Source organism: Boleophthalmus pectinirostris, unplaced genomic scaffold, assembly GCF_026225935.1.
Source record: "Boleophthalmus pectinirostris isolate CB_2022bp ecotype Guang Dong unplaced genomic scaffold, ASM2622593v1 HiC_scaffold_1, whole genome shotgun sequence".
In the NCBI taxonomy this organism is placed as follows: domain Eukaryota; kingdom Metazoa; phylum Chordata; class Actinopteri; order Gobiiformes; family Gobiidae; genus Boleophthalmus; species Boleophthalmus pectinirostris.
The window spans coordinates 2,209,157-2,226,522 of NW_026570970.1; the positions used below are offsets into that span (position 1 = coordinate 2,209,157).

The 17,366-nt window shown below is 41.7% G+C and overlaps 1 pseudogene; it reads left to right on the forward strand.

The window, feature by feature from the left end:
• Window positions 1–479: 479 nt before the first annotated feature.
• Window positions 480–17,366, forward strand: part of LOC110168799 (sacsin-like) — a 28,894-nt pseudogene continuing 12,007 nt past the window's right edge.

Consider the following 17,366-nt stretch of genomic DNA (forward strand, 5'->3'; position numbering starts at 1 on the left):
TAAACCAGTCTAAACCAGGGTCTAAACCGGTCTAAACCAGGTCTAAACCAGGTCTAACCAGGTCTAAACTAAACAGGTCTAAAACCAGGTCTAAACCAGGTCAAACCGGGGACTAAACCAGGTCTAAACCAGGTCTAAACCAGGTCTAAACCAGGTCTAAACCAGTCTAAACAGATCTAAACCAGGTCTAAACCGGGGTCTAAACCAGGTCTAAACCAGGTCTAAACCAGGTCTAAACCAGGTCTAAACCAGGACTAAACCAGGACTAAACCAGGCAGCAGTGATCTCATATAAAAATAATTTCTCTATCAATAATGTTCGTGTTCGTGCGTGTTTATGCTCGTGTTCGTGCGTGTTTATGCTCGTGCGTGTTCGTGTTCGTGCGCGTGTTCGTGTCTGTAAGTTTCGATATCGTCCAAACGCGACCCTAAAGGGAAAACGAAACTTAGTGAGTTCAGGAAGCGCGTGCGGCGCTGTGATTGGTCCAGGCTCGGGGTTTAAATGGCACGAGCTCGTATCTTTACATCATCCGGACCGAGCGCGCGACACCGACACAGTCCAGGTATTTAACGAAAAACTTCTGCTCTGATTCCTGTTCGTAACTTTAGATTTTCATACGATGTGTTTTTTTTAAATGTCTGATGTTGAGTTTGTGATGTTTGGTGATAATGAAACTGCGGCACGAGCGCGGAACGAAGGAAGAAAAAACAGTTTTGCACTCGGCCCAATCATGACGAACATGAGTCAGTACAGTCACATTTTCTTCGTGTTTTGGTCGTTTTTTAAGCAGCTTTTCTGGATTTTACCGAAACAAATCACGGTTCTGTATTTGGGAATTTAACTTTTCAATGTTTCGTGTCGAAGTCGTCTGAGTTTAATCTGAGTTTAGGACTAAACCAGGACTAAACCAGGACTGAACCAGGACTAAACCAGGACTAAACCAGGACTAAACCAGGACTAAACCAGAACTAAAAAAGGTCTACACTAGGTCTAAACCAGGATTAAACCAGGACTAAACCAGGACTAAACCAGAACTGAACCAGGACTAAACCAGGACTAAACCAGAACTAAACCAGGACTAAACCAGAACTAAAAAAGGTCTACACTAGGTCTAAACCAGGATTAAACCAGGACTAAACCAGGACTAAACCAGAACTGAACCAGGACTAAACCAGGACTAAACCAGAACTAAACCAGGACTAAACCAGAACTAAAAAAGGTCTACACTAGGTCTAAACCAGGATTAAACCAGGTCTAAACCAGGTCTAAACCAGGTCTAAACTAGGTCTAAACCAGGTCTAAACCGGGACTAAACCAGGACTAAACCAGGTCTAAACCAGGACTAAACCAGGTCTAAACCAGGACTAAACCAGGACTAAACCAGGTCTAAACCAGGTCTAAACCAGGTTTAAACTAGAAATAAAACCAGGTTTAAACCAGGACTAAACCAGGTCTAAACCAGGTCAAAACCAGGTCTAACCAGGACTAAACCAGGTCTAAACCAGGTCAAAACCAGGTCTAAACTAGGACTAAAACCAGGTCTAAACCAGGTCTAAAACCAGTTAAACCAGGACTAAACTAGAAATAAAACCAGGTCTAAACCCAGGACTAAAACCCACTAAACCAGGTCTAAACCAGGTCTAAACTAGAAATAAAACCAGGTCTAAACCAGGACTAAACCAGGTCTAAACCAGGTCAAAACCAGGTCTAAACTAGGACTAAAACCAGGTCTAAACCAGGATTAAACCAGGACTAAACTAGAAATAAAACCAGGTCTAAACCAGGACTAAACCAGGACTAAACCCAGGACTAAACCAGGACTAAACCAGGACTAAAATCAGGTCTAAACCAGGACTAAACCAGGACTAAACCAGGACTAAACCAGGACTAAACCCAGGACTAAACCAGGACTAAAACCAGGTCTAAACCAGGATTAAACCAGGTCTACACCAGGACTAAACTAGAAATAAAACCAGGTCTAAACCAGGACTAAACCAGGACTAAACCCAGGACTAAACCAGGACTAAACCAGGACTAAAACCAGGTCTAAACCAGGACTAAACCAGGACTAAACTAGGACTAAATCAGGACTGAACCAGGACTAAAACCAGGACTAAACCAGGTCTAAACCAGACCTACACTTTTCTAATGACGCTGATCTAACGAGCTGAAGGTTTGACACAGTTTTATGTTGTTTAAAGTCGCCGTGATTAGATTGAAACAAACTGAATAATCCCAGTACGGACGCGAAAACATTAAATCACACGAAAAAGCCGAAATACTTGTCCCCGTTTGTCCCTGAACTTGTAGACGTGTCCCCGTTTGTCCCTGAACTCGCAGACGTGTCCCCGTTTGTCCCTGAACTCGCAGACGTGTCCCCGTTTGTCCCTGAACTCGCAGACGTGTCCCCGTTTTTCCCTGAACTCGCAGACGTGTCCCCGTTTTTCCCTGAACTCGCAGACGTGTCCCCGTTTTTCCCTGAACTCGCAGACGTGTCCCCGTTTGTCCCTGAACTCGCAGACGTGTCCCCGTTTGTCCCTGAACTCGCAGACGTGTCCCCGTTTTTCCCTAAACTCGCAGACGTGTCCCCGTTTTTCCCTGAACTCGCAGACGTGTCCCCGTTTGTCCCTGAACTCGCAGACGTGTCCCCGTTTGTCCCTGAACTCGCAGACGTGTCCCCGTTTGTCCCTGAACTCGCAGACGTGTCCCCATTTGTCCCTGAACTCGCAGACGTGTCCCCATTTGTCCCTGAACTCGCAGACGTGTCCCCGTTTGTCCCTGAACTCGCAGACTTGTCCCCGTTTGTACCTGAACTCGCAGACTTGTCCCTGTTTGTCCCTGAACTCACAGACGTGTCCCCGTTTGTCCCTGAACTCGCAGACGTGTCCCCGTTTGTCCCTGAATCTTTTCTGTTTCCTCAGATTCCAACAAATGGACGATGAGTGAAAAAGCAAAGAAGAAAAACCGGTAAGACGGAAGGGGTCTGGAGGACTAAAGGGGAGAGTGAGGGGGGAGGAGGAGGGGTCTGGAGGACTAAAGGGGAGAGTGAAGGGAGAGTAGGGATCTGGAGGACTAAAGGGGAGAGTGAGAGGGGAGGAGGAGGGGGTCTGGAGGACTAAAGGGGAGAGTGAGGAGGAGGAGGAGGGGGTCTGGAGGACTAAAGGGGAGAGTGAGGAGGAGGAGGGGTCTGGAGGACTAAAGGGGGAGGAGGAGGGGTCTGGAGGACTAAAGGGGAGAGTGAGGGAGGAGGAGGGGTCTGGAGGACTAAAGGGGAGAGTGAGGAGGAGGAGGGGTCTGGAGGACTAAAGGGGAGAGTGAGGGGAGGAAGAGGGGGTCTGGAGGACTAAAGGGGAGAGTGAGGGGGAGGAGGGGTCTGGAGGACTAAAGGGGAGAGTGAGGAGGAGGAGGGGTCTGGAGGACTAAAGGGGAGAGTGAGGGGGAGGAGGAGGGTCTGGAGGACTAAAGGGGAGAGTGAGGGGGAGGAGGGGTCTGGAGGACTAAAGGGGAGAGTGAGGGGAGGAGGAGGAGGAGTCTGGAGGACAAAGGGGAGAGTGAGGAGGAGGAGGGGTCTGGAGGACTAAAGGGGAGAGTGAGGGGGGAGGAGGAGGAGTCTGGAGGACAAAGGGGAGAGTGAGGAGAGGAGGGGTCTGGAGGACTAAAGGGGAGAGTGACGAGGAGGAGAAGTCTGTAGGACTAAAGGGGAGACTGAGAGGGGAGGAGGGGTCAACACAAAACGCAAGGATAGATTAAATAAAACTCAGATAAAAAATTGTCATAAATGTGGGTGTAATCTGTAATGAACTGGATGAATGTGTAACCCGACTGCCTCCCTTTTTTTTTTAGTTACTAACTTATTATTTACTTATGTAATCAATTTGTCTGTATACAGCGATACATGTGTATATGTGTATATATATGTGTATGTATATATATGGTGTATGTATTGTGTGAGTGTGTGAGTGTGTGTGTGTGTGTATAATCCTTTTCATTATTAAGTATCATCATTATCATCATTGCTATTATGTTATTTATTGTATTATTATTATTTAGTTATTTAGTTAATTTTCGTTTTTCTGTTTTTGTTTTTCTTTTTTATCTACTTTCTACATTTATATTAATTTTGTGTGGGGGGAAAAAAAGAAAAAGGGCATATACACTGTGATTTATGTGGACAAAAAAAAAGAGCACTGAATAAATTGCAAATTAAAAATAAAAAATAAAAAAAAGGGGGGGGGTCATAAGAACATTAGTGACGAGCCAATCACGCGCTCACTTTATTTGAAGCAAAGCCCGTGTCGTTTGTCTGTGATCAGTGTGTCTCAGCACGTCTCGGTTTGTCTCGGTGTGTCTCTGTGTGTCTCAGTTTGTCTCAGCATGTCTCAGTGTCTCAGCACGTCTCGGTTTGTCTCGGTGTGTCTCAGTTTGTCTCAGCATGTCTCAGTGTCTCGGTTTGTCTCGGTTTGTCTCCGTGTGTCTTCGTGTGTCTCCGTGTGTCTCCGTTTGTCTCCGTTTGTCTCCGTTTGTCTCAGTGTGTCTCAGTGTGTCTCGGTTTGTCTCGGTTTGTCTCGGTTTGTCTCCGTGTGTCTTCGTGTGTCTCCGTGTGTCTCCGTTTGTCTCCGTTTGTCTCCGTTTGTCTCAGTGTGTCTCAGCGTGTCTCGGCGTGTCTCGGCGTGTCTCCGTGTGTCTCCGTGTGTCTCCTGTGTCTGTGTCTGTGTCCGTGTGTCTCCGTGTCTGTGTCTCGTGTGTCTCCGTGTCTCGTGTGTCTCAGTGTGTCTCAGTGTCTCAGTGTGTCTCAGTGTGTCTCAGTGTGTCTCAGTGTGTCTCCGTGTGTCTCAGTGTGTCTCGGCGTGTCTCCGTGTCTCGTGTCTCCGTGTGTCTCCGTGTGTCTCCGTGTGTCTCCAGTGTGTCTCCGTGTGTCTCAGTGTGTCTCAGTGTGTCTCAGTGTGTCTCAGTGTGTCTCAGTGTGTCTCAGTGTGTCTCAGTGCGTCTCAGTGCGTCTCAGTGCGTCTCAGTGCGTCTCAGTGTGTCTCCGTGTGTCTCAGTGTGTCTCAGTGTGTCTCCGTGTGTCTCCCGTGTCTCCGCGTGTCTCCGCGTGTCTCCGTCTCGTGTCTCAGTGTCTGTGTGTCTCAGTGTGTCTCAGTGTGTCTCAGTGTGTCTCAGTGCGTCTCAGTGCGTCTCAGTGCGTCTCAGTGCGTCTCCGTGCGTCTCAGTGCGTCTCAGTGCGTCTCAGTGCGTCTCAGTGCGTCTCCGTGCGTCTCAGTGCGTCTCAGTGCGTCTCAGTGCGTCTCAGTGTGTCTCCGTGCGTCTCAGTGTCTCAGTGTCTCAGTGTCTCAGTGCGTCTCAGTGCGTCTCAGTGTCGTCTCAGTGTGTCTCCGTGTGTCTCCGTGTGTCTCCGTGTGTCTCAGTGTGTCTCAGTGTGTCTCAGTGTGTCTCAGTGTCTCTCAGTCTCAGTGTGTCTCAGTGCGTCTCAGTGTGTCGTCTCAGTGTGTCTCAGTGTCTCTCAGTGTGTCTCAGTGCGTCTCAGTGTGTCTCAGTGTGTCTCAGTGTGTCTCAGTGCGTCTCAGTGCGTCTCAGTGCGTCTCAGTGCGTCTCAGTGTGTCTCAGTGTCTCACTGTGGTCTTTTCTTCTTCTGTGTCCAGGCGTCCCTTCGGAGCGACTGCCCCTCCTTTTATCGACTATCTCAAAGACATTCTGCGTCGATATCCAGACGGCGGACAGATCCTCAAGGTACCACGTAAACTAGAACTGACACCAGTCACCATACGAACATTTCAAACTTTATTTCAGCGCTCAATACTGATTCTGATCCCGCGATGAAAAGAAAAAACAAGAATAACAGAAAGAAAAGAAAAAAAAGAAAAATGCATTTAGAATTATGCTTTAAGTGACTAAAAATGTTTATTAAAAATGGGGAATGTAAATTATAAATTGGCCAAAATATCAAAAAAGGGGCTTAGTGGTTTGGTTATGCTGCACTACCACAGGAAGGTTTTGTTGTTTTGTATTTGTTGTGGGTGTTGCTCTATGTTTTTTTTTTTTATTTTGTTTTATGCTGATTATTGTATTTTGTTAAATCTTATATTCTGTTGTCTTTAATTTTAAATTTTTTTTATTAAAATTAATAAAAACAAAAATATAAATAAATAAAACAAAAAATAAAAATAAAATAAAACTAAAATAAATAAAAACAAAACAAAAAAATATAATTAATAAAAACAAAACAATAAAAATAAAAATAAATAAAACAAAAAATAAATAAAAACAAAACAAAAAATAAAAATAAATAAAAACAAAAAATTAAAATAAATAAAAACAAAACAAAAATATAAATACAAAATACATTTTAAAAACACTTTTTCATTTCTCATTTTGCAGTACTACAAAACAAAACAAAACAAACTACAACCTCATGATGAAAGGGTTTAGGCTGAAGTAAAAACAAATCCAAGAAAGAAAAGCAGCATCTGAACACCAAGTTTGTGTTTATAATTTCACTTACGACTTACTGTAAATATAAGAGACAAAATATAAATTAAATCAAACTAAATTTAATGTATAGTTCATTCATTCCAGAGCTCTAGATCTTTCAAAACATAACACTTTATACTTTTTTTTTTTTTTTTTTTTTAATGCCTCTACTGTGTTTTTAAAAACCATCACTCAGATTGTTCCATAAACTAACCCCTCGAATCAGAAATACAATCACTTTTTCATTTTTTTTTCATTTATGCTCACACAAACCAACAATAAATACAAAAGAGGCACAAAATTTATTGTCCGCGAACGCACCAAAACAAAAGGCGATGCCAAAGAAAAGCGTGAGTTTAGTTCATAGTCGTGGTTTATTTGACAAATTATGAAACACAAATTTATAGGCAAATTTACATTTTAACCCGATCAAATTTTGTTTTGTGTTCACCAGGAGCTGATTCAAAATGCTGATGACGCCAGCGCGACGGAGGTCATTTTCATTCATGACAACAGGAGCTACGGGACCGACGACCTCTGGACCCAAGGCCTGGCCAAGTTCCAAGGTGACGGGCTTAAAGCTTTTAGACTTAAACTTTATTCATCCACAAGGGAAATTATTACAGCACCTCACACACCACAATAAACTATAATAATAAAGGGAAAAATATAAATAACAATAACCGAAATATCGTGATATCGTATCGTCAAAAGTCTCACAAGAACACTGTGGCTTAGAATAAATCAAATTACAACACTCTTCGCTTACATTAATAGTTGTAGTGCAGCAATACGGCTCAAAAACAGAGGGAACTACATAGACCATGATCCTTTGCTCAGTTTAAATGCAGACGAATGTTTTCTGTGCACTAGAGGGCGCTCTGTCATTGAATGGTCTATTTTTGAACTTTTTTCACAAAGAAACGGCACCGGACGATAAGACGCAAAAAAATAAAAAACTGAGACACTAAATTGTTAGGACTGAACCAGGACTGAACCAGGACTGAACCAGGACTGAACCAGGTCTGAACCAGGTCTGAACCAGGTCTGCACCGGGACTAAACCGGGACTAAACCGGGACTAAACCGGGACTAAACCGGGACTAAACCGGGACTAAACCGGGACTGAACCGGGACTAAACCAGGACTGAACCGTTTTCAGTCCTGACCTCAAACACGATCTCAGTCTCAGTTTTGGAGACAAATAATGAAAAAAAATTTTTTTAATTTATTTTTTAAATTTTTGGTTTTATATTGAAAAACGAATGAACGAATGACACAAGGAATAATGTCAATAATAAATTCTAAATAAGCACCAAAACACGCAGGAGAGTGACGTCAAATAAGCAATATATAAATGTAAATGTACAAGTAAAAATAAACGAAGTAATAAAAATACAAATTTCAGCAACATCCAGGGTGCCCCAAAAAATCTGACATAATTTTAAAAGCTGTTGTCTTGAAAGTCCGGCTCAGTGAAATTGAACATCTTTAGTTTATTACGGGACTTTTTTTTTTTCCAGTTTTTCTAAATGTTGCACTGAAGCTGCTCAGTGTTGGGTGAGTGTGTGCGAGCAGATTCCAAAACACTAAATGATTTCACTTCGGGAGTGAACGGCTCAACCTGAAAAAGAACAAAAATAAAACATTACATTTAAAATCTTGATTTGTTTCTAAACATTCTGTGAAAATTTAAGGTTATTTCAACAAATTGTACAGTTGTAGGGAGTATTATCTGTCACATAAGGGTGAGTTGTCATACAGTTGTAGGGAGTATTATCTGTCACATAAGCCTGAGTTACTGTACAGTTGTAGGGAGTATTATCTAAGTTGTTGTGCAGTTGTAGGGAGTATTATCTCTTATATGAATGTTAGTTGTACAGTTGTAGGGAGTATTATCTGTTACATAAGGGTGAGTTGTCGTACAGTTGTAGGGAGTATTATCCTTACATAAGGGTGAGTTGTCGTACAGTTGTAGGGAGTATTATCTCTTATATAAGGGGTGAGTTGTCGTACAGTTGTAGGGAGTATTATCTCTTATATAAGGGGTGAGTTGTCGTACAGTTGTAGGGAGTATTATCTCTTATATAAGGGGTGAGTTGTCGTACAGTTGTAGGGAGTATTATCTCTTATATAAGGGTGAGTTGTCATACAGTTGTAGGGAGTATTATCTGAGTTGTTGTACAGTTGTAGGGAGTATTATCTGAGTTGTTGTACAGTTGTAGGGAGTATTATCTCTTTGGGGGTCTGTCACCTGTTTGTTTCTATGGATACGTCATTGCTCTGCCTGGAATGTTCCACAGTGTGACATTAAACAGCTCTTACTCTTTTTTTTTTTTTTTTTTAAATAACAAGTTTTACAGCTCAAAAAAAAAACCTAGATAAAAACATTGTGACTGTGAGCAGGGTTGCCTCTCCACAGATCTGACCTGTAACTTGTTCTGGTGTTGTCTTTATGAAGATAGAAAGGTTTAATGCCACACTGAAACATTCCAGACCAAACAATAACATCACCATGAAAGAAAAAAAAAAAAAAAAAGCATTTGACGGACACTGTCAAGTCTTTATTTCGGAAAAAAAACAGGGAAACAGACACAAGGCTCAACTCAGCTTGAAGCTTTTATTGGAATAATTTGATTCTTGTAGTAGTAGTGGTGGTGGTAGTAGTAGTAGTAGTAGTAGTAGTAGTAGTAGTGGTAGTAGTAGTAGTAGTAGTAGTAGTAGTAGTAGTGGTGGTGGTAGTAGTAGTAGTAGTAGTGGTGGTGGTAGTAGTAGTAGTAGTAGTGGTGGTAGGTAGTAGTAGTAGTAGTAGTGGTGGTAGTAGTAGTAGTAGTAGGTGGTGGTAGTAGTAGTAGTAGTGGTGGTGGTAGTAGTAGTAGTAGTAGTGGTAGTAGTAGTAGTAGTGGTGGTAGTAGTAGTAGTAGTAGTAGTGGTGGTGGTAGTAGTAGTAGTAGTAGTAGTGGTGGTAGTAGTAGTAGTAGTAGTAGTAGTAGTAGTAGTAGTGGTAGTAGTAGTAGTAGTGGTGTAGTAGTAGTAGTAGTAGTAGTAGTAGTAGTGGTGGTGTAGTAGTAGTAGTAGTAGTAGTAGTAGTAGTAGTAGTGGTAGTAGTAGTAGTAGTAGTAGTGGTAGTAGTAGTAGTAGTAGTAGTAGTAGTAGTAGTAGTAGTAGTAGTAGTAGTGGTGGTGGTAGTAGTAGTAGTAGTAGTGGTGGTAGTAGTAGTAGTAGTGGTAGTAGTAGTAGTAGTGTAGTAGTAGTAGTAGTAGTAGTAGTAGTAGTGGTAGTAGTAGTAGTAGTAGTAGTAGTAGTAGTAGTAGTAGTAGTAGTAGTAGTAGTGTAGTAGTAGTAGTAGTAGGTAGTAGTGGTAGTAGTAGTAGTAGTAGTGTAGTGTAGTAGTAGTAGTAGTAGGTAGTAGTAGTAGTAGGTAGTAGTAGTAGTAGTGGTAGTAGTAGTAGTAGTAGTAGTAGTAGTAGTAGTAGTAGTAGTAGTAGTAGTAGTAGTAGTGTAGTAGTAGTAGTAGTAGTAGTAGTAGTAGTAGTGTGTAGTAGTAGTAGTAGTAGTAGTAGTAGTAGTAGTAGTAGTAGTAGTAGTAGTGTAGTAGTAGTAGTAGTAGTAGTAGTAGTAGTAGTAGTAGTAGTAGTAGTAGTAGTAGTAGTAGTAGTAGTAGTAGTAGTAGTAGTAGTAGTAGTAGTAGTAGTAGTAGTAGTAGTAGTAGTAGTGTAGTAGTAGTAGTGGTAGTGTAGTAGTAGTAGTAGTAGTAGTGGTAGTAGTAGTAGTAGTAGTAGTAGTAGTGGTAGTAGTAGTAGTAGTAGTAGTGTAGTAGTAGTAGTAGTAGTAGTAGTAGTAGTAGTGGTAGTAGTGGTAGTAGTAGTAGTAGTAGTAGGAGGTCGAAAACCTTAAAAGTAAACAAATGTGTAATGAAATTAAATTTACATTTCACAATTTCATCAGTTATACAATCCATTTTAATTTTAATTAATACACTTCAATTATAATACATTATATATATTATATATATATATATATATATTTTTTATTGTATTTTTATAATATTTAGTATACATTTTATACATGAACTTAAATAGCTATAATTTTTAACCAATCATTTTACCAATCATTTTTTAATCCTATAATATAACTTTTTATAGTTTTAAATGAGTACATGAAGTGTAATATTTGAAGAAAAATTTTGATACATTGTTTTTTTTATTGCTAAATAACATCTTTTTTAACTAGAGCTACTTTAACTTTCACATCATCATCAATTCACATCATTTTCTTTATAAATAAAAAATGTAGTTATTCAACTTAGCTCTATTTTGGCATTTTCAAACTTAAATTGAATGTATTTACTATTTCCTTTAAACTTAAAACTAATTTTAAAGGTAAATTTCCTCACCAGTGTCTCTGTGTTTCCTTCACATTCCTTGGTTTGGTTTGATTTGTTTGCGCACACCTGGGCCTAATTAAATGATTCCAGAGACACACCTGGTTACCTGTTTTTTTGGTCTTGCTGCCACCTACTGGCCAGACTAAAAATAACCTAATCAACTAATAAAAAGGGGAGGAGAGGAGAGGGGAGGAGCGGTGAAGAGGAAGAGAAGGGAGCAGAGGTGAGAGGAGACAGGGCTCAGGAGTGGAGGTGAAGACTTGGTGCAGGGGCTGGGCTTTTTGACTTGACAGACACTCCACCAGAAAAGTTACACAATGGAGCTTTGAAGTAAATAAACACAGACTCATTTCCGTTTGTGTTCAGGTCCAGCCCTGTACGCCTACAACAACGCCCAGTTCACGGACGAGGACTGGGCAGGAATCCAGAACGTGGCCCGGAGCGTCAAACGTGATGATCCCAATAAAGTGGGACGATTTGGGCTCGGGTTCAACTCCGTGTACCACATCACAGGTAACTGCCCCAGGACCCGGACTCTGTTTAACACTGCACACGTCTCTGATCCCGTCAACATTTAAAAACACTTATATCAGGTTATTCATCTTGTTTTCAGATTTATTATTTACTTACGAGTTCTAGTCCAGAGTCAGTTTATTTTAAATTTAGCACACAGGTGTCAAACATACGGCCTGGGGGCCGGATCCGGCCCTCCAAGACCTGTAATCTGGCCCTCGGCTGATTTTCTACTAAAATATTTTAATCCTATTTTCTATTAAAATATTGGTAATTTTCTGTTCCGCTTAGCAGAGCAGCATCTCTGTACGTGGCCCCTCCCACCAGAGCAGCACAAATGAAGACTTGTCTCTTTCCAAACGCTCTTAAAGGACGATCGTTTTGACTGTTGACCGTGACACCCTCATCAGAAAAATGTTAAAAATAAGAAAAGTGGAGCCGAGTGCAGGATTTTCCTAGAAAAATTGACTTATTCCTGTTTACAAACAAGTTAATGTTAAAACATTGTGTTGAAATTGCTTTTTTTTTCATAATATTATAATATTTTGTAAAAGAAAGAGTTCATCAATTTAAAAAGATTTCTGTAATACACTTGCGTTTCTCTGCACAAATATTTGAACTTATTGCTTTTTTTGGAGTATATATGCCATGAGTTTTCTGATCCGGCCCCTTTGGGATCAAAGTAGGTTGTATACGGCCCCCGGACCAAAATGAGTTTGACACCCCTGGTTTAGACTGTGTAAAAGAAGTGGACTAATTAGACCTCGTCCACACTAGTTCGTATTTGAGTTGTTTTCGTTGTGGGTGCAGAGTTCGTTCACACTAATCCGACTGAAAATGGCTCCAGAGACGGAACGATCTGGTGCCTCCAGCTCAGAATTCATGTTTGTACAGATCTGATCCGGCACAGTGTGGACGCCTGAAAACACTGATACTCTGATGTAGGTCTGTGCGCCGCCAAGTCATTCACCGACAAAACACTAAGAGGCGAGAATATATGTCCATTTCTATAAACCAGAGGTGTCAAACTCATTTTGTTCCGGGGGTCGTGTCCAACCGACTTTGATCCAAAGTGTCTGGATCAGAAAACTCATGTCATATAAACCCCAAAAATAACAATAAGTTCAAATATTTGTGCAGAGAAACACAAATCTATTACAGAAATCTTTTTTAATTGATGAACTCTTTATTTTACAAAATATTATAATATTATGAACAACCTAAAACTTCAAGAAAAATATAATTTCAACAGAAAGTTTGAACATGAACTTGTCTGTAAACAGGAATAAATCCATTTTTGTTGTAAAATCCTGCACTCGGCTCCACTTTTCTCATGTTGGACATTTTTCTGATGAGGGTGTCACGGTCAACAGTCAAAACGATCGTCCTTTAAGAGCGTTTGGAAAGAGACAAGTCTTCATTTGTGCTGCTCTGGTGGGAGGGGCCACGTACAGAGACGCTGGAGACGCTGCTGTGATAAACACCACAGAAAATTAACACGATTTTAATACAAAATATAATTAAAATATTTTAGTAGAAAATCAGTCGAGGGCCAGATTAAAGGTCTTGGAGGGCCGGATCTGGCCCCCGGGCCGCATGTTTGACACTCCTGATATAAACGTGTGTCTGTGTGTACGACCTGCAGACGTATAATCTCTGAAAAGTTTCACATGAATCATCTCCAACGTGACAGAAACACAGAACAGACTCACCATCAGCAGAACATCCCTCTGTCACAGAAAGAACACAAATCAGATTAGTGTGAACGAACACTGCATCTGCAACGAAAACAACTCCAATATGAACTAGTGTGGACGGGGTCTATATCTCCTCCTTTAGCAGCAACAACGTTCTCTCCATGTCTGGGTTTGAAGGGAATTATATCTCAACATACAATATGACCACAGCACCTCATGATCAGTGTTGGGAGTAACGTGTTATAAAAGTAATGAATTACTGTGCTGCGTTGCTTTTTACTGTAACACAGTAATGTAAGATATTACAGGGGAAAAAAATGTTAATATTTGACTCGGTACAAATGTGAGTATCGCGCGTCACAAACCTTTTTTAACCTGGATTGAAGTGGTGGGTTTTTCTTCTGACAAATTTGTTAAAATCACCACAATATCAGCAGCAGAGAAACGCCGGAGACACGCCCATGTAGACCGTCTGGTGACCGTGAGCTAAAGGACCGACTCAGAACTCCACTCTGACCTGGTTTAGACCTGGTTTAGTCCTGGTTTAGACCTGGTTTAGACCTGGTTTAGTCCTAGTTTAGTCCTGGTTTAGACCTAGTTTAGTCCTCGGTTTAGACCTAGTTTAGTCCTGGTTTAGACCTGGTTCAGTCCTGGTTCAGTCCTGGTTTAGACCTGGTTTAGTCCTGGTTCAGCTCTGGTTCAGTCCTGGTTCAGTCCTGACTCAGTCCTGGCTCAGTCCTGGTTCAGTCTGGGTTCAGCTCTGGTTCAGTTTTGGTTTAGTCCTGGTTCAGTGGATTATATGGTGCAGAAGTTCAGCATCTTCACAGTTATTGTGGTGAGAGTAACTTAAAAGTGCTGCAATAGTAATGTAATGCTTTACATTTTAAACACAGTAATATTGTTATTGTAACAAATTAGTTTGAAATGACAGAAACGAGTCATAAATAACACGTAACATTTTAAAAGTAACTTGCCCAACAGTGGAAATGATGTACTCTCTGTTGCTGCACACTGCAGAGGATAAAACGAAAAAGAGATACTTTTTTCCAAAGATGTCCTGACTAGGCTTTAGTCCTGTCTTTACTAAGTATTTGTGTTTTTTTTCCACAGATTTGACCTGTATATTCAGTGCAGGACACCTGGGCATGATGGACCCTCAGGAGAAGATATTTGATGACAAAAATCGAGGTCTGCAGTGGTCTTTGGAAGATGAAGATGACCGACAAGCACTTACAGAGATGCATGACCAGTTCCAACCTTTCAGAGACATTGTTTCACTTGTAAGTGGACAAGAGTGGGACAGAATTATAGAGGAAGATCAGAATTTCAGTGGCACCCTTTTCAGATTCCCCTTACGCACAGAGAAGTCGCAAATATCCGACAATCTTTACAGTTATGAGAGAGTTGTGGAGCTCTTCGGCAGTTTCATCGCTGACGCAGACCTGAGCCTTCTCTTCCTCAAGAACGTCTCGTCCGTCTCCCTCATCCACATTGACGCTGAAGGCTCTGTCTCTACTCGACTCGAAGTGAACTCCACAACCTCAGAAGATGTCAGTCTAGAGTCATCTGAGGGTGTCACCAAAGGACATACAACAATCAAATCCATTACTCTTAAGTCGGCAGACAAGCTCGAAGAAACCAAGTGGCTACTGACGTCTTGCACTCTGAAAGAAGGCCACGTGGACAAGCTCGATTGACCTTGCGGAGAAGCTCAAATTCGTTCCTAGGGTGGACTTGGCGTTCCCTTGCGACGACAGCGTAGACTGCAGCAAGAGTCGACTGTGCTGCTTTCTCCCCCTACCAAACAACGAGTCAAACAAGACAGGGCTCCCGGTTTATGTCAACGCGTACTTCGGCCTCACCGACAACCGGAGAGAGATCAAGTGGCAAGAAGAAGACCAGATGAACGACAAACACGCCGATCTGGAACGAGCAGCTCATCAAGGAGGTGCTTCCGGAGACCTTCCTCACCATCCTTCAAGACGCCATCAGACTTGTCCAAGACTACGTCCTGCCGGCGAATTCCAGCTACAATCTGTGGCCCGATCTGTCCCAAGTGCAGCACAAGGAGAAGTGGCACGACGTGGCCTTGGATGTTCTCCGTAAGATGTTCGATCAGGATATTGCGGTTCTGTCTCTCGCCAAAGATGAGAGGCGGTTTATCACGCTGTCCGAAGCTGTGTTTCCATGTAACGGTCCAACGCCGTCGGACACGCTGGCCGCCATCAAGAGAGTCCTGGTGTCCCGCGATGAGAACCTGGTGACTTTATCAGACAGTGTGGCCAGAGCTTTGAAGACAGCCTACCGAAACTTTAATTCTCTAACCCACGTGACTCCAGCCTTCCTGAGAGACATTCTTCGCCGCACTGGTGTTGAGGACATCTCCGGCGTCGACAGGCGGACTCTGTTGGAGTACGTTTTGAGTGATGGAAAGTACGCAGAACTCCGTGGTCTACAACTGCTCCCTCTCAGCGATGGTTCCTTCAAATCCTTCACGGACAGAGAAGAGGACACCAGTGTTAATCGACAGCATGGAATTTCCAAGGTATTTCACTCTGACATTGTGCCAGATTCATAGCATGGCATTTTTACCTTAAAGAGCCCATATCGCTCTATTTTCTGATCGATGTTGCAATGTTTCCTCGTCACAAACACATCTGGAGTTACATCTTGTTTCATTCACACATGTTTAACACACAAACCCTGCAGATTTAAGGTGAGTTCTTCTCTAAAACAGGAAACACTCTGTTCCACCTTGTGATGTCATGTGGCAAGACAGGAAGTGCTTCACTGTGTTTCCATACAGCTTCACTAGAATCATTGGGCCGACTTCAGGTCTGGAATTGCCCCTCTCTACTAAGACTTTAAGAAAAGAAATGTATTGTGATTTTTTTTGGGCAGATATTGCGATTTCGATTTCATCCACGATTTTTTGCAAATCAAGTTTCAGTGCGCATGAACATTTGTAAACATCACAGAAACTTACATCACACCAGAGTCCTGCACCGGCGATTTGATGCTGGACCGTAAACAATAAGGGCTGTGATTGGTCGTCTCTACAGATTTCCTGTACTCCGCTTTCTTTTCTTTCAATATTGAGTAATAATGTGTTTAATGCAGCTTTGGGCACATTTGTTTACAGTTTTACAGAAACAAAAATTAAAATCACATGACTCATTTGCATAAACTATAAGTGCTAAAAAAAAAAACAGCTCATAAATAAGTTTAACAATAATTTCCAGTGATTTTCCACATTAAACAGTAGAACTTTACTTTCTATTCACATGTGTCATTAAAACTGTGTCTAAACCAGAACTAAACCAGGACTAAACCAGGACTAAACCAGGTCTAAACCAGAACTGAACCAGGACTAAACCAGGTCCTATCTATCGAAACTAGATCCTAATTTTCTGCAGGTATCGACACTAAAAAAGTCCCATTTTTAGGACAGAAATGAACCTTTAGAACCTTTAGACCTGATGTTATTCAGCTTCTGTTGGACTAAAGGACACGACTCAGTGGAATATGAGTGTTCTCTCTGTGACAGAGGGGTGTTCTGCTGATGGTGAGTCTGTTCTGTGCTTCTGTCGTGTTGGAGATGGTTCCTGTGAAACTTTACATGAACACCAGGTTTAAATCTTCTCCTCGCGTTGTTGCTGTGAATTACTTCGAGGTGCATTGACCTCGACGCAGATCCATAAATCAAAAACAAAGGCGACAAGGCGACAGTGGTCGTGTGTGATGAGTCGACGCAGAACTAAACCTCACCCTTAAATTGGGCTTTAGGAGCACTGCAAAAAAACACACCTTTGATGCTCCCAAAATTGTGTTGTGTGTGTGATCGCGATTTTCGGTCCAAAACGATAGATCGTTCAGCTCTACTCTCTACTAAACTAAAGGAAACTGTTAACTTGAAAACTACCACTTTATGACATCACAACATAAACAGAGCATTTAGAGTTTTCTAGATGTAGACTAATAATAAAGGATTGCTCAAATATGTGTGAATGAAAAAAACACAAATCCAGATGTATTTTTGATGAGGTCACTTGTGATCAGAAAATAGTGTAATATACATTTATTTTGTTTAGTAGTTTGGCCAAATCAAGTGAAGGTGACCAGAATGTTAACCAGTATATTTTGTTTGCGCAGGACATTGCTTCCGTTCTGTCAAAGTCTCTTCATACCAGATGGCCTCAGTCCAGAATGTGTAACCCACCTGAGAAAACTGGCAGAGCAACGTAAGAACACATCCTGACATACAGTTTGTTCACTATCTCTGTTTAAGAGTCATTCTAACTT